At 32.9% G+C, this 14560-nt stretch overlaps 1 pseudogene; it reads right to left on the bottom strand.

The window, feature by feature from the left end:
* Window positions 1–1566: 1566 nt before the first annotated feature.
* LOC147395885 (putative indole-3-acetic acid-amido synthetase GH3.6) lies at window positions 1567–5563 on the bottom strand (annotated as a pseudogene).
* Window positions 5564–14560: the final 8997 nt, after the last annotated feature.

The raw sequence follows: 14560 nt of genomic DNA, 5'->3' as shown, positions 1-14560 counted from the left end.
GTCCTGATAGCCCTAGTGTGATGGACGTGTACATATAGTCTATGACCTTGTTAGCAATCTCCTGTTTAATTCTTTAAAAATTCACAAATTTTTCATTTTTTTCAATGAAAGTATTATTCTCTAGATTATTGAACTATTTTGAATAATTCACAAATTTTAAGTTAAAAAAAGAATAAAACCTGTTATTTTTTTTTACGATTTTTACGAATTTTTAAAAACTCGGTAAAAAAAAAAATGCTATTGTAACTTATTGTATGTTGCAAAGTGTAAACTTGTAAGTTGTGGCGTGTAAAGAGGGCAAATTTGGGAGGAATTCACCTTTTTAGGGTATAAATGTCTCTTTTATTTTTGAAAAAAGTAATGATATCGCCCTTTACATTTATTTGAGATTACACCTTAATTTTTCAATTTGATGATTTATCCTTTGACTTTGGTCTTTTTTTATAAACCAATGAAATATAACCTCAATGCCCTCACTATCATATTACTGAATATTTTGATTTTCGAATTTTTGAATGAGACAGATAATACACATATAAAGCATATCCCACATATTTTTCATTTATCGAATGTTTGACCGAATTTTAGATCGGATTTTTATGATCCAAAATCGAATAGAATTTGAATTTTTCACGTATCGAATTTTTGCCGCATTCCAAATTGCTAGCAAGGGTATGTGACACATAGTGCAACACTCCCCCTTGCCCCTCTGCTCTCGTTCCTACAGGGCTGTGACATGAATTTTTTTTTTTTAGCTCACAGAAATCTGGGATACACCAATCACATATACCAACGTGTATTGAATGGCATTTCTAATTTACAAAAGTACCATCATTAGTTACAAAACCACCGTTGTATGCTTGACGTGGCAAGCACTGAGTAGTTTGTGACCACTGTGAGCGAAAAACGACTCACCATGGGTTATTTTCTGCTCACAGAATTTTCCGTCACAGTGCTCACAAACTCTGCAGTCCGTGCCACGTGAGGCCACACAAGAGAATTTTTGTAAATTAGGGATGCCATTCGATAAATGCAGACTCATGCGATTGGTGGATTCCGGATTATTGTCAGCCAAAAAATATTCCTCATGTAATCACTTGGTACATTATAAGTGGAGCATGAGGAATTTCACTTTAGTTACCTATATAGACCATAAAAGTTCCACTTTACTGTATGTAATTCTATCTATAAATGAAAATGTTTTATTTTTTTTATATTAATGGAACATGTATTATGTATGGGTCTCCACTTTTTGTGCCAAAAGGAGAAGAAGATGAAGAAGAAAGAAGATATTTTAGCCCACAGTAGTTCTTAACAATATCTTCCTTCTGAGTATACAATTTGCATTAAAATTTGTTTTAATAAGTCTGAGAAAATTTCAGTCAGGTGGAAAAAATCATGAACTAAGCCAATACATCCAAATAATTATAAACAACATGAAACATGAATAATGTTGAAGTGACCTCAAGGTTGGACCTCACGTCGCACACCTTGACGTGAAAGTGTATGGGAACCATAGATTTTTACGTTGAGATAAGAGTGAAAAAGCATCTATGGTTCTATCCACTTTCATGACAGGGTGTGCGATGTGAGGTCCAATCTTGATGTCACTCCAGCACGACTCCTGAAATATTCAAGAACATCCATGGCCATTTATGTTGTAATTTATACTTCCAAAATTAACAATAAGAAAAACACAATATATATCAACCAGAAAACAGCAAACTCTTTTTGTTATCAAATGTTGTTTTTAAATCTATAATGGAGGGATTTTCACTCCACCCTTTTATTTTAGAGATTTAATGGACTATCTACTTGATTAATGTAGAACCCATCTATGTAAGAGTAGTCTTACGATCATCCTTTTGCATCATCACCGTTGATCGAATCCGAGTTGATGGTCAAGACAGCAGATGCTTTCATCAACTCAACGATATCTCGATATCTGAAAAGGTTGAACCTCATTTCTGATAACATAGCTGCAACTCCATTCCTCATGGCTACTTGAAACCATGAAGCTAGTGAACTCTATAACCCCTCCCATAGCTTCATCTCTAAGAAGAAATCCAAAACTTTCCATGGCAGACATTAAATTTCTTTCAGTTAAGACCTCAAAAGGCGCCTTCGGAGCTCTCATCACATACTCAACTTGAGGAGATGAATTATAGAAACGGACAACTCTAACAACATTGCCCAAATGGTATTGATGTAGTCCTCTATAAGTAGTCACCACTACTTCATACACCTTCCCTACCTCTACACCACAGAAGTCCACAGCTTCTTCAACAACGGCATTAGTACTACCAAGATCACAAAATGGAAGGGAATCAAAATAGGCTGCCATTGGAAGCATAACAAAGCAGGTAAGCTTGGGAGGTTGGATTCGATCTAAGTTAATTGTGACAGAACACTCCGAAGTAAAGTAATCACCACCTAATATTGGTATCTCCCCTGCATAGCACTTGAGTGTTTGATAATATTGTTGCATAATTCCAGTTGTAACACAAGTAATGTACCGAACATTCGGCCATAACATAGCCAAGAAACCATTAAAATCTCTACTTTCACAAATCGCTTGAATTCTTATCACTAGATCTGGTTGTGGTCTGCCAAGAAACACCTCGACTGCATTTCTCATTGTAACATCGGTTATTTCAGAGCTTAGGGACCCGTGCTCAAGATCGTTAGAAAGCCGCCCCCATTTGGATTCTAGGTGATGAAACGCCTCTACTAAGGCAGAGGCATAAGGGGCTCAAATACCATCTATTGAATTCAGGTTCCCAAGGCTGCAAAGAAGGTGGCAATACATTTGCTGCTGTGCATCCGATCCCAAAATAACTTCCCAAGGACTGACACATAGAGAGAACATTGGCGACGGGGTTGGCCTATTGGTGCTATAAAAGGGGAATGTGGATGCAGACATTGCTTTAAACCCCGTTTTGTCTCTACTGACGTAAAGGAACCATAGGATCTTATTTGATTGAGGGCCTTGGAGGAAACAACCTGAAAGAAAATCAACCCACCCACCTTATGATGACATTGAAATTGAATCCATGAATAGATGGGCAAAAGATGGAGGAATTTAGAGAGAGAAAAATGTGTTACCTTAGAAGAACAGCACCATTGGCTTGGTGAGCTAAATTAGAGGTGGTTTTTTAGTGTGCAGAATCATTTTCGGCTTCATTGAACTCGTCCTGGAGCTACAAAATGTGGGTAATTCAAAATTCAAAATGAAAAAGAAACCAAGAAATTAAGAAGCGTTTTTGTTATGATTGAAAGCTCTATTATTATAAACTACCACCCAATTTCCCTCACCTCTGCTCTCAACCTAAGTGTCACTACAGAATCACTTCAATTTACATTGTGACTGTGACATCAATTGTTTGGTAACAATATTCAGAATTTTTTTGTTCTTCGGGATTGGAAGCGCTTCTAAAAGTTGTGGGATGTTTGGTGAAATCAACTAAAAAGCGCTTTTGTGCCCTTAATGGTAGTGGTACTTTAGAATTTAGATACAAGATCTATGGAGTCATCAGGCTGTCTTAGTACGAAAATGGTAAGGTGCCTTGGGTGCATGGTTTTAAAACTTGTTTTGACATCTCGTCTGGCCCATGAACGAGACCGAGTCGTCCGATTTATTGAGTCATCCCATTCAACAATGAATGTTCTCCATCTTATTTGAAAAGCACATCAGGTTTGAGATGATTTGTCAATCCATCTTAGATGCATTTGCCTTATGTGAGTGATCTGCTCGCAATCATTGCGGTTGGGTTGGAATGTTATCAGTTACACGGTTACCCACAAGGTCATCGACTTCACAAGGGAATCCAATGTCAGCCAATCAAGCAGCAATCATATCAAATAATAAACAGAACACAAACTCATCTATACTTCCATTCACGGTTGAACAATGCCATCAACTTCTCGGCTTAATAGTAGGGTTGCAACTCAAGCGGGTTGGGGATCAACACGCGTCCAACCCACGCCCAACCCAACAGGGGTCATGAAATGCTCAACCCAAACCAACCTAAGTAGGGTTGATCGGGTTGGTTCAGTCCTCATTAATACTAGATAAATTATTAATTATAAGGGCTTATATAAAGATTAGTGGTGCGTAAAAAAATATAAATTTTATAATTTTTTTTTTTCTAAAATTTATTTTAAAGTACACATACATGAAATTATAAGAAAATGTATTAAAAAAAGAAAAGAAAAAAGATGATGATGATGATTGACTAGAGTTTGAAATGTGCATTGTGAATGAAAAAGAAACAAAGATATTTAAAAATATTTTTAATTATATATAACAATATTAAGTTCGGATTCGGGCAACCCGATGTTTATGCCCAAAATCTAACCCTATTTGATCTGGTCAACATTTTTTGCCCAGACTGAAGCCTGAATCCTGGCTAACAATATATGCCTAAACCTGACCGAAGGTCTGGTTGAACCCATCGGGTTCTGGTTTGGCCTACCTAAGTTGCAGCCCTACTTAACACTCCTCAATTCACGATCCAAAGTAATAAAATATATTAATTACAAAGCAAAAAGGGTAAGTAAAATATCAATTTTACTTTTGTATATATATATATCTTGTTAATTGTGAAAAAAAAAAAAATTAAGTTTCAAGTAAATAATATAAAAACAAAATAGTCATTCAACCAATGCGATTTCTCATTGCAAGGTAGCCATTTTGAAAAATATCAAATCATCTTTCAAGTTGTCTAAGTAGCTCATCAGTAATCAAAGATATGAGTATTAAGTTCTACATGTGTGAGATCATTTGGAAATTCAGAGACAAAATTACATGAGATGTAAGTTCTTGGCCCAAACTTATATCCTTCATCCTTTCGAGATTTCGAGAGTCTACGATGTTGAAATTAACTATAGGAAAACTCCATGACCTTTCCCTTTTCCTCGGTCTAGGGGCCTCAAATTATTGGCCCAATCTCGACTATGGCAATTTCTTCATTTCAAATGTTATTGTATATTTTATTTGTAATTAATGCTTATATAACAATAACCATAATTCATAAAAACATTCTATAATCTTATATATAAGAAGATAAGAAGGATTAAGGATTTACCCGATATTAGACATCACATTGTTTGAGAGGAACCTATGTCTCTACATAATAAAAGATTGTAAACACGAACATTCTAGGGCAATGCAGATTCTTATCCGAAACTTGTATCATTTAGGACATACTGAAAAAAAAAGTAAAAACATAAAAAATAATAATAAGAAAAGTCCTAAAATGAAAAACAATATAAATCCTACATCACATTATTAATAGATTAATAGACATTTAAGGAAAAGACATGTATGACAAATAACAGGATTAGGAACATAGCTTTAAAACTCGTCGATTCTTGAGTTTTCAACTTGAGTCAACTTGGTTGACATTCCGCAGTCAGTCTGAATTGATCTTTAGAGTTTTAAAACTTTGTTTAGGAAGACTTTAACGACATTATTGTTATTTTAAAACATGGTTTAGTTTATACCTACTTTTAATGATAGAAGTCTTAGCTTCACAACCAACCGAGCAATTACAGTTGTCATGTTGACCATATTAGGTATGAATAATCAATATTGCTCTCCCATTATCTGAGTTGACAGAATCAAGATTAGTGTTTATCATAGTCATTAGCAACCTTGCCGCTGCCGTGTTCTGACTTCCCAACTAACAATTAGTGATCATAATGATAATCATTGGCTTCGTCATCATTAATATCATCCTGTAATCTTCTTCATTTCTTGTCATAATCTTAGTTGATTAGAATGCGTCAAATCGTAATCAACTCAGCTTTTGTATTAACAGTATTAACATGCATGAATGTTGACCCAATCTCATTGTATCTCATAACTAAAGTTAGAAATGGACGTGAATAATACATTCAAAATGTTTTTTTTTTATTTTATATATTTTTTATTAACAATTATTGTAGTTATTACCGTCTTCGCTTCTAATATTAATCTTGATTAGTATGCTAAGTTGAATCATTCCTCACTCTCTTGACCTTAACGTGCAACTTAACATATCATCTTAAACAATTCAAAGGAACCCTTGCTTGGTTTTGATTTGACCTAAGAATTTCATATTCATCTGAGCTTTTCTTCCAATGTGTTATTGTATTAGTTGTGAATCATTGTAATAAGGTGTACAATGATACACCAAATCATATCTAGAGAGATTTAGAGAAATTTAAATATGGTAAATTAATTAGAGATTTGAGGTATATTAGTTTGAGATTTGAATTGATTGTAGTTATCTTATTTGCTAGAATTTGTTATTAATTTCTACACAAACCCTATTAGAGTCATGTAATCATCATTAAGAACAAATCAGATTTTAATATTTCACATGATATCAGAGTGCTAGGCTCATATAGGTCACGGGTTCGATTATTTCCACCCTTATGAGTGAGGGAGAGTGTTGAGTGTATATTTTCCTCCACTCTCGGGTATGTCATACCCTATTTAAGTCACATGATCCTCTTGTATTCATAGTTCTCCCTTTCTCCAACATATCAGTCTTTTGGAGTAGTTGGTTGGTTAACATAGTATTAGTCATAACGCATTGTAATAAGGTATTTTATGACACACCAAATCATTTCTGTAGAGATTTGGATAAATCTCATAGTAGATCTGATCGTATTATAAAGGATTCAATTAGATTAAATTAGGATTTTATTTTTTAGATTTATTTTTCTATATAAATCTTATTAGGGTTCATTGTAATTCATTTAAAAATTTAAGAGAATCAATCAATTTCATTTTTCACATGGTATTAGAGCTCAAGCTTTTCTGAGCACATCGATCTTGGTTTTTCGTCTTTTCGCCAGCGGAATCCCACGTATATATGCATCATCTCTTTTGAGTATTTCATCAAATATCTTACTTGCAAATAAAAGGAACCCACAATTAGATTTTCTCTCTGTCTTTCCTTCCATCAAAGAAGCTTCACAACCCTTATGCTACTCATTGCATTAATATTGTGATCAATCTACCCGAATTTGAACTTTTGAATCTTTCATCAATCAAGTTCATCTTATCATATTTTGAGCTTCTGAATCCTTCTTGATCAAGCTCACCACCCATTTTCAAGAGCCTCTAAATACTCTATGATTAAGCTCATCATGATCCACAAAAACCTATTCTCAATTTTAAGTGTCAATAGAGGTCATTGCCAATGATCAAATCCATAGAGTTGACATTGAGCACATTTTTTTTTTCTGGTTCATTAGAGATCACATTTTTGGATTAAAATCTAATAGGTTTCGGTCTAACCTAAATCAATTATGGCCTATCAAGATCTATTTGAGTTGAGCAATTTGCTCCTCTTTATTTTCTATCACAATCAAATACTTTGGATGCATCCTTGTTCATGGGTAGACACTCTACATTTAGCAAATTATCGTGGATTCTGCTCGATAACTTTTGCATGAACAAGCATTTGGCAAATTTAAGTGGTTTTCGATGGTCAACTTTTTCATCAACAAGCTTGGTTGTAGGCGACTCTTTATCTACAATTGTGTTTTTTTTTTTTTGAGATGATAGATTTTTAAAAAACTCTCAATGATCTTTGATCACCATGAGTTTGAGGGAGGATGTTAGAGTATTAGATGTGAAGCATGTAAGAGAATAGGATGCCTCATATTATGATGCATGAGATAAATTGGATCATCGGCAATATATCTCATAATAAAAGGAAGGTTAAGGTTGTGATTGAGAATAAAATATTTAGCAATATTTATTAAGATATTCTACATTAGGAATAATAGATAATTAGTATATCTATGTTAAGTTAGTTTCTAATAGCTTGGTTGATGTAATCTTTATAAATACCCTAGTAGGGTCTATGTAATAATCATTTAAGAAGTCTCAATAAAATCATTTCTTCCACATGGTATTATAGCTCAAGCTCCACTAAGCACATCAATCTTGGTATATTATTTCTTAGGCGATGGCAGTGATGCCAATGCATTTTACAAACATTGAACGAAGTAGAATACGTGTCACTGAACCCAATATTTGGGATAAAGCATATATTCTCTTGATGATGGTGATCTTTTTATATGTATTGAGGTATAAATTACATTTGTTGATGAGATTTCTTCTTTTATCAAATTTACCAATTCCCTCATGAGATTAAGGAACTTTTTTGTGTCAATTTCTTATTTTTAGACTATCCACACGTGATTGTAGATGGCATTTATATTATATTTGATTTTTTTTTTTCTTTTTGTTGTTCCTTTTCTTTGATATGCTAGCGAAAGAAAAAAGACGGGTGATATTCAAAGAAGAGGAGGATCCTACCTCCATTCCAAGTAAGATTTGTGAGATTTAATCTATAATAAATCTTTATCCACACAACTATTAGTCTATAATTTTTCAAAATCAAGAATGATGTACGTATCTCAAGAAAACTATTCATACACTTAAAGATTAAAGATTATGATACTTATATCTTGTGCCATAAATTAAATCAATAAACCAATTTGCTGGAGGTGTGCCTTTCTCAATCCACGTACTTATGATCCGATGTGCATAAATCCTCGACCGTGTAAACCTTGTTTCACTTTCTCTAATTTTCAAACTCACCTTCTCTTCCACTTCTATATTGATTCAGCTTAGGGCCTTAGTGGTTGATGGAGATCACCACAATTCAAAATCCTAATTCTCTTCTTTGTTATACACATTTGGTACGTACCTATAAAGGGATGCCGATCTACTTAAATAGATGGGAATAAAAAGCCTAGAGATCCTCTTTTAGTAGGATTCCTATTAATCATGATTTCCTTTCGAGACTTAAAAAGTATTTCTATTTCTAATATAATTGGGATTTATCTTTAATTATTGACATCTCTACAATATAGAATCCTTGTGCAACTCAAAAACATAAAACATGTAGGTCAGTGGCCCACATGTTAAATGGGTTCTAACAAGATTTTGATTCAAAAATAAATTCCATTTTTCTCCTATTCTTTGGAGAAATGCCTAAATGTGATTTGATTGTAAAGTTGGACTACATCGGGAGTCAGTGAGATTAGAAACTTCTTTCGAGTGAGATTTTGATTCATCTTGTTTTGATGGGATTAGAAGTTTATGTTTCCCGTATCTTTTTTTTTTTTTTTTTGTGACCAATCAATAGAACTATATATTGGATTTTATGATAATCCTTAGAGTTGATTCTTAGCGACATGAGAAAACACATGGTATGACCCAAGTCACATATGTCAAGCCTACAATCCTTGCAATCTTAGCTGAATACTTCTTCGAAAATTGGCATAATTCCAATTATTGTGTTGTTGATGCTACAATTAACTGGAAGATGCGTTTTTGTTAAGTGTTAGTCCATGCAAAACCTTAGAAAATTAAATTTTCATAAAAATATATCTTCAAAATGAGATTTATACTATGTTGAAAATTTTGATAACTTAGAAGGTCAAGACAATAGAAATTTCATTTTAAGGAACTTTTTTTTTTTTATACATACAAGGCCCTTATTTTTATTGTAAAATGAAAATGTAAAAAATACTTTCGTATTTACTGTTTGTGAGGGTTAAGTGGTGAATCTGCTGTTTTCTTTTTTTATTTATTATATATTATGTACTCATGAGTTTTGAATTTTTAGTCTTTCTAGTACTCGGATTAATCGTTTCATTGCTACATTACCATTCAGAATTTTTTAGCTCTTTTAGGTCCCGCTTGGGAGGTCCGCAAAGCCCTGTAAAATTACGGAATTGGAGAGTTTTACGACAAGCAAAATACTTATGTGGGTCCAGCAGAAAAAGTCGGTAAAACCTTGTAAAAAGTGTAATTTCCCTTGAAAAGATTTGCGTGAAAAAAGTTCTGAAAAACTTTGCGGGATGCTTGAGCACCGCCCCTTCTCCCTCAGAGATGTAGCTCTCTCTCCCTTCCGGTTCATAGTAGAAAACTAAGAAAAAAAGTTTGATGACTTAATGGCTGGTCTGGTTCATAGTAGAAAAACACTTTCTAACTTTACTAAATTCTAAGAATTTTGAAAAAAATTCAAAATTTCCAAAAGCAAAAGATTGATATTTACGATTGAATTTTAATTTTAAATTGGAAGTTCAGAAACTGTCCCATTATCAGCAGCTTAGTTCAAGTTCAAAAAAGTATATATATATATATATCGAGAGCGTTCACAGGCCCTAAAGAGAGCCAAACATTTTTCAAAATATGGGTTAGAAGTTTTTGAATGGGCTGATGTTTTGTGAGGATGATCTTTATGATGAAAAGATCATCCTCACCAAAAATCAGCTCATTCCAAAACTTTTAACCCTAATTTACAAATTGAAGAATCGTGACTTAAACCCATTACTTTGACACATTGTAATAGTACCATTGCCATTGGAAAATTCAAAGTGCAAATCACAAAATAATTATTGCAAGCCCACACAATTTAATTGAGAGATGATGATAGGTAACTGAAACATAGATGTTAGAGATTGATCAAGACGTCCTTCCTACCCAGTCCAATATATTTATTAATCTCCTCCTCATTCCCTTGATAATTAATAACAACTCTTTGTTTTTCAACCACAAGTTAATTTTTGTAAATCCCTTGATTATTAATAACAACTCCTTATTTTTTCTTTTATAGAAAACTTTTTGAAAAATGATTTTAATTAAGAAAAAAATTTATATTTGAAATTTTTTTTTGAAAAATTTACTAAAAAGATATTTAAATACAATTTTTTTACATTTTCAGTGCTCAACAAAAAAACAATCACAAACTTTAACGATGATTTTCTATTAGATTTACCAAGCACTTGAATTGTAAATGATCATAAAATTCTGGAAATGTGTAAGATAGAAAATCCTATCTTTTGAGTCACACGAAGTAAGGCCTTGGTTTTTATTTTTTAATTTTTTATTTACATTACTCAGTTAGATTGGTTTAATAAAACAATGATACTATTTGTTGGTGGCACTCAGGATGACAGTGAGCACTTGGACACGGGAGATAATACAATTATGGACAATCGCAAATTTGCAAAGGGCTTGAAAATGGGTAGAAAAAAATGATATTTTTCATTATATTTGAATAGTGGCGCATTTTTCATATGTACTACAAATTTAATTGTCTATTATAATTGTAGACATGAGATTTTTGAGTCTGAAGATCACTACTATTTGGATTTGGAGTTGTCATTATTCTTTTTTAGAAAAGAATGTGAATAGGCACCCGAAAAATTATTTTAAAAATTATTTTTTGTTCATTGTGACTCTCATTCAGATATGGATATTAATCTACCTAAGATCTAGGTAAGGGGGTCCATTTTAAAAAATAGAGAAGATATTAAGCATCCTATTTCCTCCTTCATAGGTGGGTAACCTTAGATTGGGTCATTTTTCAAAAATAAAAAGGAAAATTGATAAAATCTAATATTGTGCTCTTGTGTGTGAGGGATTTCAATTTCGACTTAAACCAATGAAGACTTTTTTATTAAGGAAGAAGCCCTATCATAATCCATGTCTTTGAATGCATTTTTGAAAATTATGGACTTATCGGTGAAAAGTCAACTTTCATAAGAAAAAGGCTCAAAGCCTTAATCTCAAAAACATTTTGTGGGGGGTGCAAATTGTGTAAAAGTTTTAAGAACGGTTATTTGAAAAAATTATCTTCAACCCCTACTATTTCGACTTAGCCGAAGCTCAATTTACTGGGTGTAGGTGAGGGTATCCACTACATCTTAGGGCTGTTCTAAAAATAAAATAAAAAGGGGGAGGGGAGAAGTAGAAGAAGAAAAAAATGGAATGGTTAATGTTATTTTTTTTTTATCGTCCTCCCCCTATCTCGTTCTTCTTTTTTGAGTTTTCTTCTTAATCTTTAAGAGGTGAACTTTCTTAAGTTTGAACCTTAGAACCTTGAGGGTGAAAATGGACAATATTTTAGTGTATAGCTTAAGGTTGTGGGAGATGTAATTTTAGAAAGTTGAGTAAGGATTGAGAAAGATTTTAAAAAGATTTAGAGAGAGGTGGGATAATTTTTTAGAATTGAGAAAGATGAGAATTGAATAATGACAGAGTTGAGGCTTGAGAGGGAGTTCAAGTCTTGGGGGTTTGTGAGAGAGGGGTGGGCTTTTATAGAATTTTAAAATGACTTATAAGGGTAAGATGGGGTGAAAATATAAAATTGAAGGAAATGATTTAAGACTTGTAAATGAAATGTAGGAAACTTGAAGTTAGGAAAGTGGTAGACATAGAAAATGGTGTGAGTTATTTTTTTACCCAAGTGGATTGAATCTTTTATGGGTTAAGTGTTTGGTGGGGTTAAGGGGTGTAAATATTGGTTAGAAGAATGATTATATAAGGAGAATAAGTGTTGATATTTCGGGAAAGTGGATGAGACGGTAACACATAGCAAAAGGGGGAGGGGGGTAATGGATATGTGAGTTAAATGAATTCATCAAGGAGAAGGGATGTGGGGATTGCTTATGAAGGTTTAAAGAAAGTGATGGGGGTAAGTTATGACATGGGGTAGGAGTTGAGGTATAGGAATGATGATGGATATGATGTGAATGATTTTTTTTCGAGAGGTTGGCTGTGGGGGTAACATGTAGGGGTGCACATGATTCGGATTGGTTTGGATTTTGGCAAAATTGGAATCGAATAAAAAATGATCGGTTCTAAAAATTTGGAATCAAATCAATCAAATTACCCTATAGAACCGAACCAATTCAAACCAACCTTGGTTCGAATCAGATCTCGGTTCTTATACTTATTATTTTTAATAGAAAAATTAAAATAGTTAAAATTTAAAACTAAGCAAAATAAATATTAAACAAAGTATTACGCATAACACATAATACGTATAAACAAAGCATCAACATCCTTATTATTTCAACATAAACAAAGCATCACGCATAACACAAAAATAACAAACCCTTAGTCCAATCTTACATTGGTCTACCTATACACCAAAAATTACTAAAATTTATTTAAAAAAATGAAAATTCCATAGATATTTCAAGTGGGGGAGTGATCGATAAAGAAATTCTTATAATTCAAAGATCCGTAATTAATGAAAAGGGAAAAAAAATAAATATTAGAATCATATTCAAATATGAGTGTAAAACAAAACATTTATAAAATGAAATAGAAAAGAAGTTGAAATTCATTACGAGAAAATTATTCTTTTTTTACAATCTATTGTTAAAGTATATAAAAATTAGTACAAAATATCTATATTATAATAGGTACTTCGGATTAGTTCGGTTCTCGGATTGACTTGGTTCTATTATACTCCTAATCCGGATTCGAAACAAATCAATCAGATTTTTTTTTACATTCCGCACCCAAACCAAGCCATGTTCAATCTGAACCAATCCAATTTAAAAGGCTTCGGATTGGTTCAGTTATCAGATTTACCCAATCCAATATGCACCCCTAGTAACATGTGTCTTTCTTGATGATCATTGATTTTTTGTGATGATTGGTTAAGATTGTGAATATGAGTATGATTTTGGGTTTTGATACATATTTGATTTAAAAGGAGACTTTTTTTTTGTGTGTTGGGCTTAAGATTGGATTGTGATTTAAGTCAAGTTGAGTTAAGGTATAAGTTGAGATTAATTTAGGGTAAGATTTAGGTTGGAATTGGTTAGGGTTAGGTTGGGATTGGATTTGATTTGATTAGATTGCCTTGGAATTGACTTAAGTGTTATTGGGCTATGTGGAGGATTGAATTGGATTGGGAAGTGAGGTTGTGAATTGCTTAGGAAGTAAAGGTTTAATGAGGTGGGGGATGATTCATTTGACATAAAACAAGTATTTTTTCGGGTTTGGGCACTTAAGCCCATTTTGATTTTCAATCAGTAAAGGTTTAATGGGGTGGGGATGATTCATTTGACATAAAACAAGTATTTTTGAGGGTTTGAGCACTTAAGCCCATTTTGATTTTCAATCACATTTTTTGGCCCATTTTTGCATGGGGCTGTTCAAATTGGGGTGTTTACAATAATAATAAAAATAAATTGAATCATCTAGAATTTGAGTATTACACATTTTATGGGGGTGACGAAGAATTTTAAAAAGAAGGTGAGAGGGTGTTAAGAACTTTGTATGGGTTGAGAAGGCAAAGAAAGATTTTTTTTTTTTTTTTATAGGGGTGAGGGCATTGAGATTAGAAATTTGAGGGGCATTAACATAAACAATTTATGGAGGAGAGTGAGATGACGTCAGAAAATATAAATCGTATTAAGATAATTACTTTTATTTACATAAAAGCCCCTCTCACAGGGTTATTAATTAAATGTTATTTAATTTCTTATGGAAATCATACCGCCTTTTTTAATTAATCGATGATTCAATGACTTACACGATTAATCGTCGATTAAATCGTTCACCCCTCAAGTCTCCAAATTTAAATGAATTTAGCCGAAAATTCAATGAATTTTGCCGAAAATTCAATGAATTTTGTGATTATGGCTGGGGTCAAAGGTGGTATGTCAGCAATTTAAAAACATGGATATCTCCAATATTTAGTAAAATATGAGATGGCATTTCTAAATTTACCCATTTTTGTCA

The sequence above is a fragment of the Akebia trifoliata genome, chromosome 8 (genome assembly GCF_017979445.1).
Source record: "Akebia trifoliata isolate Shusen 1 chromosome 8, ASM1797944v1, whole genome shotgun sequence".
Classification (NCBI taxonomy): Eukaryota; Viridiplantae; Streptophyta; class Magnoliopsida; order Ranunculales; family Lardizabalaceae; genus Akebia; species Akebia trifoliata.
The sequence above is the reverse complement of the archived record's forward strand: the minus strand, read 5'-3'. Positions and strand labels throughout refer to the sequence as shown.